General features: G+C 25.0%; 2 protein-coding genes across 4 annotated transcripts in view; one reads left to right on the top strand and one right to left on the bottom strand.

The window, feature by feature from the left end:
- Nucleotides 1–6,447, bottom strand: part of LOC148228061 (tachykinin-like peptides receptor 99D) — a 267,821-nt gene extending 261,374 nt beyond the window's left edge. Inside the window, exons 1-2 of the mRNA XM_088200999.1 lie at nt 6,070–6,447; nt 4,291–4,356 (exon numbers count right to left, since the gene is read on the bottom strand). The gene's annotated coding sequence lies outside the window, so the exon portion shown is untranslated. The remainder of the gene's footprint in view (nt 1–4,290; nt 4,357–6,069) is intronic.
- The window catches only part of LOC148228059 (uncharacterized), a 339,858-nt gene that overhangs the window by 204,245 nt on the left and 122,384 nt on the right, over nt 1–13,229 (top strand). The window lies entirely within an intron of this gene.

Raw genomic sequence — 13,229 nt, 5'->3', positions numbered from 1 at the left:
ATTACTCGATATTTTATCCTCTGATGAGTTATTGGTCGTTTCGGTAAACACAAATGACTGCGCAGATATTTCGGCGGCCGAAATTGAACGAATAAAGGCGCAGGAAAAACGTGTCGGCGGAAAACCCTATAAGGCTATTGTTTGCTCGGATAAAATCCGCCGTAAAGTCGGAAACATCTTCGAGTGCTTTGTTGGAGAATAAACTGTAATTAATTCCGCGATGATCAGATAAAATGTATACTACTGTATATACGAATAAGTATATTAAAATAAAAAGTTACTAGTTTTTTTAAATAAGATATGTTTTACTTAGAAAATAAGTATTGTCGTAGTATCACTAATATGCTACAATTATATTTAAATAGTCGCCTAACTAAATTAATATCAGTTTAATTGATAATTTAAATAACCTTGAGTATATATTTTTATTATTTTACGGCCTAAATAAGAGCACATATAGAATTAAGCGATTAACTTTATTTTTCTCAAGTATAAAGATAATCATTTAATGTGTTGCGTGAAATTCAACAAAAAAGATTTCCTTGAAGCTAGCAATTTTAATGTAAGAAATTAACCGCGTAGAGAGAAATTCTATTTTTTTACCTCAAAATCTTGACAATTTCGGGCATTTTAAAATGTCGCGCGGTATTTATCAGCGTCAAAGAATATTATACGCTTTATATTCAACCTATCTTTTACATTTCAAAAACAATGGTGATGTAAACTCGGTATACATATAAAAAATATTAATTTTAAATTTAAAAAATACAATTATACAATAATTATGGTTTGTTGTAAGCTTACAATTGTTGTAATATTGGTGCTATAAACTAGAAGCTGCATAAGAAATATGATTAATTTATATATTTAAATCTGTCACTTAAGTGCCAGCGACTCACCGATGCGTCATTTAACGATTATTTTTTTAAAACAAATTAATTTTTAAAACATGTTAACGAATTATTTAAAAAATATTTTGTAATAATTATTAAAGATTTTTGTACTAGCTTATTTAATATAAAAGATACAGACGCATGAAGGGAAATAACAGAAGACTCATTAAAAAATCGCTGCCGTTTAAAGGGTTAAACGAGTGTTTTCGAGTAACTGACCTTCATGCGATCGTCGCCAAGCTATCTTTAGCACTAAACCAGGGGCTTATTTTTTTTAAATTAAAAGACTGTATAGGCTAAATGCTACCTTATTTTTCTTAGAATAATTTTAGGTATACATGAAAATAACAAATATGTAACATTAAATAAAAAAAAAATCTTTTTTTTATTTAATTAAAAATTTATGGAGATATTTACATAATCAAATGATATGTAAAGTCGGCTTATATCAAAAAATGGCAAATTTTAAAAATTATTAAAATATTCCAAAATACAGTAAAAAATCTAACTACATATTCTTAAAACCAGTGGTTAAGATATTTTCTAAAAAGAAAATATTTTTATTATATTTTGACCATGCCGCGCACCGAGATATTTCTTACGTTTAAAATAAATCATCGGATAATTTTAATTTATCTAGTGACGCAGCGATGATTTTACTTTGTTCCTTAAAACTTTCTATTTTAATTTAAAAAAAACCAAAGTCTATTTGATTGTACGCAAAAAATCTTTTAAATTTTTCAATGCAATTATTTTTAATAAATAATAAGTGAAATATTTAAATACTTTGGAATTTTGAACAACCTAAAAATAACATAAAAAAAATAATCTACTTTTTTTTATAAAAAAAAATTATACGCGCAGCCAAGTATTATTACCGGAATACTTTTAATTAAAAAATATCATTGAACACTTAGCAACAAATAAAGAAATTATGCAGTATTATTTAAATGTTGAGAAAAGTTACCATTTTTCTTCAAAAAACTTTTATCGTAACATAAGTAATGATTACTAAGCAGATTTAAAGCAGAGATACAAATAATTAGTGCTCCACCTCTCCTATACAAAGTTATATCGGTAATATAAACGCCGAGGTGTTACAAAATTTTAGTCATAAAAAACGCTCTGTAAATTTAATTGCACACCAAAATATTTAATGCTCATTATAAAAAACTACTGTAAGTTAATTAAAACAAAAAGCCAGATCTTAATTGTCCACGCAACGAAAAATTACATTTTTTTCTTAGAGGCTATAATTTTTATTAATAAAATAAAGACAAGATCTATTTATAATTTTTAAACTGATAATAATATATTATTAGGTACCTAACCTAAATTATAATTTTAATATATATTGATGCAATTTATTCTGAATTTTCTGTTGGGTTAGCCCAACGCAACGAGGCAAACACAATTAATGACTACAAAATGAGACATCAGACCAAATCAAATTCGTAAAAATAAAATATATTACAGGTTACAATCAATAGATGTCACTATGAACGATTTTAATTAAATTATGTATTTTGTAATTCTGATTTTCCAAATACTTGAAAAATTAAAAAATAACACTAAGGTCGGTCCATATATAATTAGAGGTCTTTTAGATATTAGTTGCTAACTTATACTATCGGTTGAAATTTAAATTAAATTTTTTACACCAAACTCAAAAATTACTTGACTCAAATGGTTCACATAAATTATAAAAAAGAGCGAATAACTCTATTGGCACTTTAATTTTCTCCAGAGACTCACAGGTATCATAGCAATAATCACCCGAATGAAGATCATTAAGCTTCTCTGACGGTGGTTCGTCACTTAATGTGTGTTGCCGAAATGAATCTAAGCAATAGTAATTATTTTTTATGTTTATATATCATGAAAAATATATATATATGAACACTGTTGCAAAAAATATTTAAGGACTCTAAACTACTAATTTGCAAATAGAGCTTTTTGTGGCAAATATGATAATTTATGGTAATCCTTTCCTAGCACTAATTTAGAATCACGCCTTTGGTACTGAAGTAACTATCATACATGTTGGACTTTTACACCATAAGAGTTTGTTTTTGGTACTAATGCCACTTTTTAATTTGAATATTTGAGCTATGGTTGACATTTTTGATTTTTAGCCATTTTTCTCAAATCAAACAAGTATAATTTAATAAGTGAGTAAGAGTAGTAATTTTTTTACACACTTAACTTTTAAAAATATTGTTTTCACTAAGATTATACATGTACAAAAAATAAATTTATACATTGTATTTTAAGTAAAACATTAAATTTGTACTAAAATAAATATAAATAGATTAAAATCCTGGATAAACAATAATGCGGAATATCACTAATAATGTTTTGTGTTATGCGGGACGTCTGGTAATCTAATTCTAGTTAAAACTATTTATAAGTAGGCATAATGTGTTACCATATATTATTTTACTTTCCCTATATTTATTAGAAAATATAAAATATATTTTGTAAACGTATTGTAATCAATAACCAAATCTGACTTTCGGTAATATTGTTCAAACTTGAGAAGCGATCGGTGGCAAAAATTATATTGACTTAATATACAATAGCTTTTGAAGAGGAATAGCTATTGTGTAATCAACGTTTGAAGACTAAATAAATATTAGCTATAAATGTCCGAATTTATAGTTCTTATAAGTCTCACATTTGTCTGAAAATGAAAGTCAATACGAAATAAAATCTAAACTTATTTATTAAGTTCAGAACCAGAAACAGGTAAATTTATGTAACAAAGCTTTTTCTATTACTATAATATTAAGGAAAGATAAATTACCCCATTGAAACAACTGAAACAATATATTAGGACTCAATTCAATAACTTATTTACTTTCTCACATGAATTTTGATAAACAATCAATATAAATTTTAAATACCACATTTTTTTATTACATTACAAAATTTAACAACAAGGTGGGTTTTAGAAACATAAGTCAAAACTATGGTAAATTATTTTTCTTAAAGATTTAAAAATATACTCAGATCAGAAACTTTTAAATCTGTCCATAAATACCTATCAAGTGGATGTATATTACTCTATCCTCGAATATAGATATTATCAAAGTTTAATCGTAAAGTAATTTATCGCCGGCCTAGTTTTAAACCCTGCTATTTTTCATTTGCCTTTATATAACATGGATTGTTAATGTTCATATATTTTTTTAAGCTACACATTACTAAAAAAAATATTAGTTTCGGTTTCAGTGTATATTTTATTTATTTTTATAAGAACGCTAGTTTTTTAATTCCTAATTTTATAAGCAATATGTATTTACTAAATAAAATAATGACTTTATAATCCTTATGAATTTGTGACATGTACGAAACATATTTACTATATATTATAAGTGTAAATTAGCTTACTAACCTTTAGGTTATGTATCAGGAAGAAATTCACTGCACAATGAGTAATTCCACCATTGTTTCCGCTGACCTATTATAAAAAAAAATGTTAACGTAAATGGACTTGTGAATTTTTTTCTGTTAAAGAATATAAGAATATGAATCTATAAGTAACCATTTCATTTGTACATTCAATTAGGTTGACAATTTAAAAGCACGGTAATTTATTTTTAAGTTTTATAACACGATAATAATAAATATATGTTTTTAAAATTTATACATAAATTACGTAAATATGACATTTAAATATATTTACTAAAATATTCATATAACGCCAAATTGGCTTTAAATACATTTATAAATTTATTAAGGACTTGAAGTAATTTAAAAAAATCTCCTAAATAATAAATTTATAACTGCTCAATATTAAAATATTCTCAAATACATATATTTTATTTTAAAATGCAAAGATGTTAAAAATAAATTTTAAAACGTGAATTTAAAAGTTTGATTATTTAAATAAAATGATTAGATACTTTGAATAATATAATAATTACTTATAAATTATAAAATCTAATATAATAAATTATTGATTTGATACAAACTCACATACTTCATTGTTATGTTAAAAGCAATATGAATTTATTAAAAATCTACTTATAAAAATCTAAAAATAAATTAATATGAATCGTTGCCACCGGAAATAAAAACTGCTTTTACATTTTAAAGAAAACCTATCAATCAGAATAATAGAAAATATGTTTTTTAGAATGTGTAATATACTATGTATATGTATGTATGTAAAACATTTTTTTTCACTCTTTATTTGCTCGCTGAAATATCTAAGTTTAGTATCTATATACATTTATGTAAGAAATAAATATTTATACAAAACTCAAATTTTTATATTGATATTTGAACAGTTATCAAATTTATATTAAATATTAAATAAAAATTGAATTTAAATTAAAACAAAGATATGAATAACAAACAAATGAATTTTATATCTATTGATCAAACAAATGCAATATATTTGTCTTTTAATATTTTTTTCAAAATTATTAAATAAATATACGTCTATTCAAACAATTTTTTAGCTCTAATACATATTTTATTTATATTAGAGACGTTTTTATGATTTCGGTGTGACATGTCACTTTACCATTGAATTACTACAAAGTGTTTTGTAATCAAGTCATCCTGTCATTCTCAAGATGCCAGCAATTTATAAATTATATCAACTCCTTTCATAACTAGGTTGACACAATAGAATAAATCTTATATGTCCTAACATCTGGCTTTTGCTAAACGACTTTGACGATTTGATTTTTTTGTTGCCTTTTTCCTCTAAATCGACGCCTTCGCTTTTTTTGTTACCATTGTATTCCTTAGTGCGTGCTCATGAATACATATTTCACTATACATATATTATATTATTAAAGAACAATTTATATAGTATATGATCATATTAAAATCAGACGTGTAACTAATTAGTATATATGTATATATGAGCAAATACTGATTTAAATTAACTTAAGCAAAGAGTTAAATCCCACATTAACAGTGTAATAAATAGCCTCTTATCGAAAATCTCTTACACTCATTCATCATAAATGAAAGCCTATCTTTTACGGCTCGCAACAAACACAAAAAATAAGCAGTTTATCGCGGTATTACATCGTTATATTGTTTCCGTTCAGAAAATATCCTTCCGGTTTATTCCATTATATACGTATTCGAGTCCTTCCTATAAAAGGAAGTCGCTTATTACCATTAAATCAAATATATATACGAAAAATCCTACCTGATTCTTAATTAATCTGCTTCAGCGTATTCACAAACATTTTTTTATCTTTTAAAAATTTAATATCATTATATAAATATAACTTTGTACACTATGTATTATTAATAAAATTCATTTATTTAATTTCAAAATATTTTTTTTCGGTAACAAAACACACTACTTTTTATTAATCATTAATAATTAAATAATTATTTTTATTGATTCGCGTATTTATTTACAGGTGATATGTTGATTCTTTTTTATTATTAAAAATATATATTATAGATAAATATGTTAAATTTATTATTTACAATATATTATATTATAATATTATGAACTACTATTATTTAGGTGTTTTATTTATAAACTGCGAAAGGAGCGCTCGCGTGTGACGCGCCAGCACTGCTCGACGGCAAGTGATGCACTGAGGAATTCGTTAGGACGAAACCGTAACTTTTCACGAACATTTTTCAGATGCGTGCTAACGATGGTTATAATTTGACATTTTATATAACGCGACTAATTAGTTAATGTGGGAGACCGTTGTAAATTATTATTTAATATTTTCGTAAATTTCTATTCAAATTTTGTATGAGAGAAAGGCGATTGCTTATTAATCAATCAAGTGAAAGACAAATAAAATGACACTTGAATAGTATTAAATAATAACTGTAAGTAAAAAATATATAAGTCTATAAATAATGGTCAAGCTTTAGTATAGATATAATTTTAAATTGTGTAAGTAATATAGAATTAAATGAAACATATCCAACGTTTCCTTAGCTATTCAAATTTTATCTTTAAAATCTCAAAAAATATAAGACTTTATTATTTTTTATTTTAAAATATTTTAGGTATTATATACAACATTACTATGATTTACTTGAATTTAATAATGTGAGGTTATGGTATATTTTATTATTTTTACAGGCATAGTTTTAAAATAATATATAGGGCTTCTTACAAAAAGATTTGCTAAAATTACAGTTTAGAGAAATGAGAGTAGTTTTGAATAAAAATATATTTATTAGTTGTTGAAGTATTGTTACAAGATTGTAATGGCTAAATATTTAAAAAATATTTTAGATGAATGCTTTGTATTAATACACAAGTTAAAAAATAATATGTTACTACAGTATTTTATTATGTGTCTGGGAATCGGTGACATGTATATTATTAATTATAAATTAATATGTGCCATACAATTTATAATCAATTGATGTCACTGCAGCTAGAGCCGTTTTTTTAATAATAGCGCATTTTTATAGATAAAAATTCGCGTGTCGCTGTCAGGGCTCTAACCCGCAACCTTAGAGTTACTAGTCTGAGACGTTACGGGCTACGCTATATCGTTCTTAATATAATATGATATACAAAATCTCCATTTCTGTTAGAACGTCAATCCCAAGACATGGACGGTAGTATTTCTGCTTAAAACACTGGCGTAGTACTGGCGTGTACCACGACGGGAAGACGATGACCGACGGAGCCTCGTCCGCCGATCTTATTAATATTAATTCAACTATTTTTCTTACATATATTATTTATTTTATTTTTATTATTATTAAATCTCTCGTTGTAACCAGACAGGTGTAAGCCTAATGCGTTACAACGAGTAAAACTAGCATACTTTTCAATCTGTGAATCTATGACTTATGATGTATTATTAATTATAATTTTTACTGTATTTTTTTAATTAATAATTATTGATCTGTATCTTGAATCTGTGGTCAATTAATAATTTGTAAGCATTTGTTAAGATAATTTTACGTATATTTTCATGATTATTTTTCATCCTATTTATATATTATTATTTAATATTTCATTTATAGTGAATATCATAATCAGTTTTATTGCTTTGATTTCTTTTACTACTTTTTTGTATTATTATGTTTAAAAAAATATTTTAGCACTCCTCTATTATTAAATTTTGTTAATATGCTTAACATATTTATTATATATTATTCAGCTTTAATATATTTTTTTAAATCAATACTTTCAATATTTTTTATAAAATAAATATAAAATATATTATGTTTTATTAATTTATTAGTATTATTTTGTATAGAAATCATTTATAAAAATTTAGATTTAAAATATATATTGTTTTTAATTTTTTCAGTTACATATGTAAATATTAAACAATTATTTTATATGTAAATATATAACTATCTGATTTATTTCAAAACAGTGAAATATCGACCGCCGTATATGTACGGCGATATTCTTTAAAGGGTCAATAGCGGATTTTTATAAATCGCGACCTCTGGGTTACCATATATTATGAATGCTTTTAACCTTAATTATATCATTATATATTTTTTATTCATTTAATTTATATTATTAGCTGACTAATTTAAAAAATAAATATTTATTGAATAAAATACCTCTTTATAAATATATAAATGTACATATTTTCGTATATACAACTGCTAACTAGTTAATATTTAATGTTGGAGAGTACGTTTCAAGCATTTTTATTCATTTTTGGACATTTGACCGCTAAGGATTAGATTATAATACCGTTGAATTGGTAAAATAAACATTAAGCTTTTAATACCAAAATGTCAGTAATAGTAACAATAAAAATGCCAATTTATATAAAAGCATTAAAATTTCTTAATATTTTACGGTATTTTTGGCAGATTTTCAGTGACCGCAATTTTTGCGCGTGTGTGTAGCTTCCAGATTTTTATTTTGTAGTTTTGTGTTTAAATAAACTTAAAGTCATCTCTAAAAACATGATGTTTAATATTTACTTTTGAAAACAAATCTTTAACATTGCATATATTTCTTAAATGTAGACTTATTAATTCTAATCCTGAAACAATTTTAAACAGCTGTTTACTTTTTGTATTGCTGGCGTTCTAAACACATTAATTAAAGTTGAAAATTTTATAAGGTTTAATTTTATTATTATTATTATTTTTTATTATTAAAATCTTATTATTATTACTTAAAAAAATACATGTCAAAATAATTTGATTAAGGGTAAGTCTAAATATGTCACAAATACTAGCAAAATAAATTTATTCGTTACACTGATGCAAGTGACGATCGGAGATTGTACGAATTAAAGAACATTTTTTAATTGTTATAAACATATAATTTTATTAGGTACCCAAATTATTAATATGTCACTGACAGTGCTGCCAGATCTTCAGCTGCTTAAAAATATTCGTTACATAAGAAGATAACTTTTATAAAATAATTTATACAAAAAACATTTATTAATAAAAGAAATGTATGCATACAATAATATTAAAGTCCTACATTAAACTTCTAAATTCAAGTGACTAAAAAAATTAGTTATAGCAAAGATACAACTGTTTAAGGACCAAATTTGTAGCAAAAATAAAGTTTTAATTTTTTCACTTGTAAGATAAAATACTTATGTTAACAAAGAATAACTAATTTAATTTAATACTGGTAAGCGCAATAATCAGCTACACGGTTAACCAAGCAAAAAACCAAATCACATGATATAAATAAGACTGCTAGTTATATATTTACTACCATTAAATCTCTGCTTTGATAATAAAGCATACTTAACTTTTGAAAAATAATTTAAGCGAATAAACAATAAATAAACATTAAATATATAATATTATAAATTAACTTTCTGAATACTACCTGTTTTATATATAACCGTTTTTATATTGAAACAAGCGAGCGTCTAATTTAACGTTTGAAAATGCAACTCTGATCTTATCTGCTTCTTCTCTGGTAGTTTCACTTGATTGCTAGCCGGTTTCGCCCTTTCGATTTCCCATCCCTCCGTTTTCATGTTGCGTTTGTAGTTCGAACGTATTTTTTTGCCGAATACGACCATTTCCTACGACCTAAATCTTTCCCACCAATGCAATACTTATTTTTATACACAAAACCTAACCTTGGCGATATCTAAGATAACTAAGTCCGAAAATGGAAATTCTCTTATGAAAAATCTGCTATTGAAGCGCTAAGCCCTTAGGGTTAAATCAAAATGGAGCAGTGGTAAACTAATGCCATGCGGAACTACTAGATTCAATCTGCCAATACCAGTCAATAAGTTTATATGAATGTGTAAGTATTGTATTTTATATATATATAGACCGAGGAGTTATTTGACATTTGTGTTTATATATGTATGTGAAATAGTGTATTATATAAGAAAGAGATTTGAAAGGACTATGTAACCAGAGAATATGTTATATTAACTAATGTCAAATATAGAAACCTCATAAGAATAAATATGTTATGGTTCAAAATGAATATACATATATTAAAATTTTGAAGAAATAAACTTTTATTTATATTTATACTGATATACAAATAATACAATATATACAAGACACTAAAATTTGCGAGATGTGCCAATTTCTTATTCTACTAAGTGCTTAATCGATAGTTGTGTTTTGTATTTTTTCTAGAACAAAGCACAATAGTGTTCATTTATTATATTTTGTGAACTAATTCAAGGAATTTATTACAACTAAAAAAAGCTATGAAAAAAAATTAACGTTCAATCAAATGAGAAGCCATACAAATTGCTTTGTAATTCAATACATCAGTAAAAATATAATTATATTTTTAATAATAAAAGCTTTTAAATATTAAAAAAAGTAGATTATTGAATCGTATTACTAATGCTATTTTTGTAATACATATGTTTTGGGTTATTAGATGAGGTGTTTTTAATTTACAATTATTTTTACTGCATCATATAACTCAAAATATGTTATTATAAATCAAATCTGTTTTAAATTAATTTGGCAAAAATAATAAAAAAAACCTTTATCAATATTTATAATTGAAATATTAAAATGTATTTCAAAATGAAAGTTTATAAAAGTATTTGTTTATGTTTATATAATATATGTATGTATAAATTACGTAAATCGCTGCTATAGAGTTTCACGAAAACTTTTATTTTTCAATAAACTTTAATAAAGTATATTTCACTCGTTATTTATTACAAACCTTAATAAAATTGTAATATGCTAAAAAAAATTAATTAAAGTTCAAGATAAACTTTTACGATGAAGTACGTACAATATTTAAAAATTATAGATACAAAGCTTTGAAAATATTTTGAATTGAATTAAAATACTTATAATTCACTTTTTTTTTAATAATTTTGCAACAAAGTTATTGTAAATATTTCTATATATTTTCATTTAAAGCGCCTTTCGAACAAACGAAAAAAAGCGTCTTTGAAGCTAAATTAAAGTTGACGTGAAGAGGGAAGCGACTGATAAAAAATATAGTGTATTTAGCGAGAAACCTGAATCAATTCTTGCAAAATTAGACTTGTTTATTTCTGATCTCTTTTTTATTAGAATCGTTGCGATAGATTTTAAGTTGTGGAACAAATGGAGTTTTAAAAACACTCATATTATATTTATACTTTAGCCTGTAAGCACCTGTTAATTCCACACACTATTATAATTTAAAAGGCATCAAACGACCGTTGTTGGTATATTTAAGGATACTAATCTCACGGAATCTCTAATATTCACGTACGAGTTGTAAAGTTTATTGCGCTTTTAACGCGTATATGCAATAGATGCTTTCTTGCCAATCAAATTAATGGAATGTTTGATATTTTTTTATACGCGTCTTTCTGCTATCTATAATATGTACATAAGAGTTTTTAGGTACACGGAGCGCGACTCTTTCCCTATTATCCGTTTGTTTCATAAGATTCCCATGTCGTCTGGACGAAGTACCGTTACACGAAATAGCATGCTTTCTTCGTCGCGTGCGACACCCCTCCCACTTTTATTTCTAGGGGATCGGCGTCAGTTCTGGATTGTTAAACGAAAATTTGATTAATATTAATAATAAATTTGATTTACCTATAATACCACTAACTTTATTTCATAATTTTGCTAATTATGTATCTGATTTTTTTAATTTTGCGCAGAATTTCAACGATATTTTAAATAAATGTAATTATTATGTTGTAAAGTTTTTATTTGTGACAATTATTTACAGTCGAAGCAACGTCTAGCGTTCGGCCTCCGTTCACAAATCCCACTCTAATTCTGATTTCTTACCAGTGGGTCGGGCCTATTTATACGGTTACATAAAAATTGAGAAATACCCTACGATAACATGAACAATAATATAATAATATATATAAAAGGATACTTAAGTGATAACATTATCTGTATATTTATAACAATTATAATCATTATTAAATGTGTTCCTATTATGTTTCCAAAAGCAATAAATTATTTGTATTTATTATAAGAAAGAGCATTATTATATAATAAAAATAAAATAGTGAATATTTCTTTAGAAGCGCAGGGTAACATCCACACAGTGTATGGCTGAGAGGCAAATAGTAATGGATTCTAATTAGAATGTAACGGTAAACCGTTGAGCTCGATAGGGAATCTTATGATGCTATCCGTAGGAATCGCGGGAATCATAAAATAATACAAATCAATGAATATCTCATATGTGTATAATATTTTAATAAAAATTATAAATATACGCATATATTAAATAGATACAATGTGATTCTTTTTATTTTGGTATATGTAATTGAATATATTATCTAATACGAAAATATTTAAGTACAAAAACATGATATATTTAATTACTGGTAATGTGATATTAACATAAATATTACATTATTCTGGCGCCTTGAGTAGTAATAAGCGGAAAGAGAGACACGAAAATATGTTTGTTTACCAAATCCTACTATGGGTCGGAATAATAAATTCTTGTTGCTTTAAAAGCTCTCTTTCGACAAGAATAAAAGAAAAGTTTGCGTCGTAGATAGATAGAGTGATATCTTACTGAAGTGATCGAGGCGGTGAATTGTGAACGATAAAACGAAGCTTTTATTTTCTTCGCACCGTCGAAACAAAACGTGTTTCGTGAATCAAAAATTAATTATTTACGCTGTGGGAAAAATCAAAGCTTTTAAGTTTTTGGAAATATTTAAAAATATAAAACTCTTTATTTGATGGATAAAGGTTTCAATTTTTCAAACGATTCAATGGTTTAACAAATTTTAATTTCAATTATTCTCAATAATATTTATTATAATAATTACCATTAAATTTATATAAAAAATGTTATTTTTTTATATTGTGTATTTTTTTATATTTCAAACGGTAATTATAGAATCTTTTTCGTTTTAGCTTAAAATACATATTTTTTTAATTTAAATTGTTAGGCAACAA

This window comes from Plectrocnemia conspersa, unplaced genomic scaffold (assembly GCF_051122295.1).
Source record: "Plectrocnemia conspersa isolate PC_06_02 unplaced genomic scaffold, ASM5112229v1 ptg000012l, whole genome shotgun sequence".
NCBI classification, from domain to species: domain Eukaryota; kingdom Metazoa; phylum Arthropoda; class Insecta; order Trichoptera; family Polycentropodidae; genus Plectrocnemia; species Plectrocnemia conspersa.
This window is presented reverse-complemented; position numbering and strand designations above follow the sequence as displayed.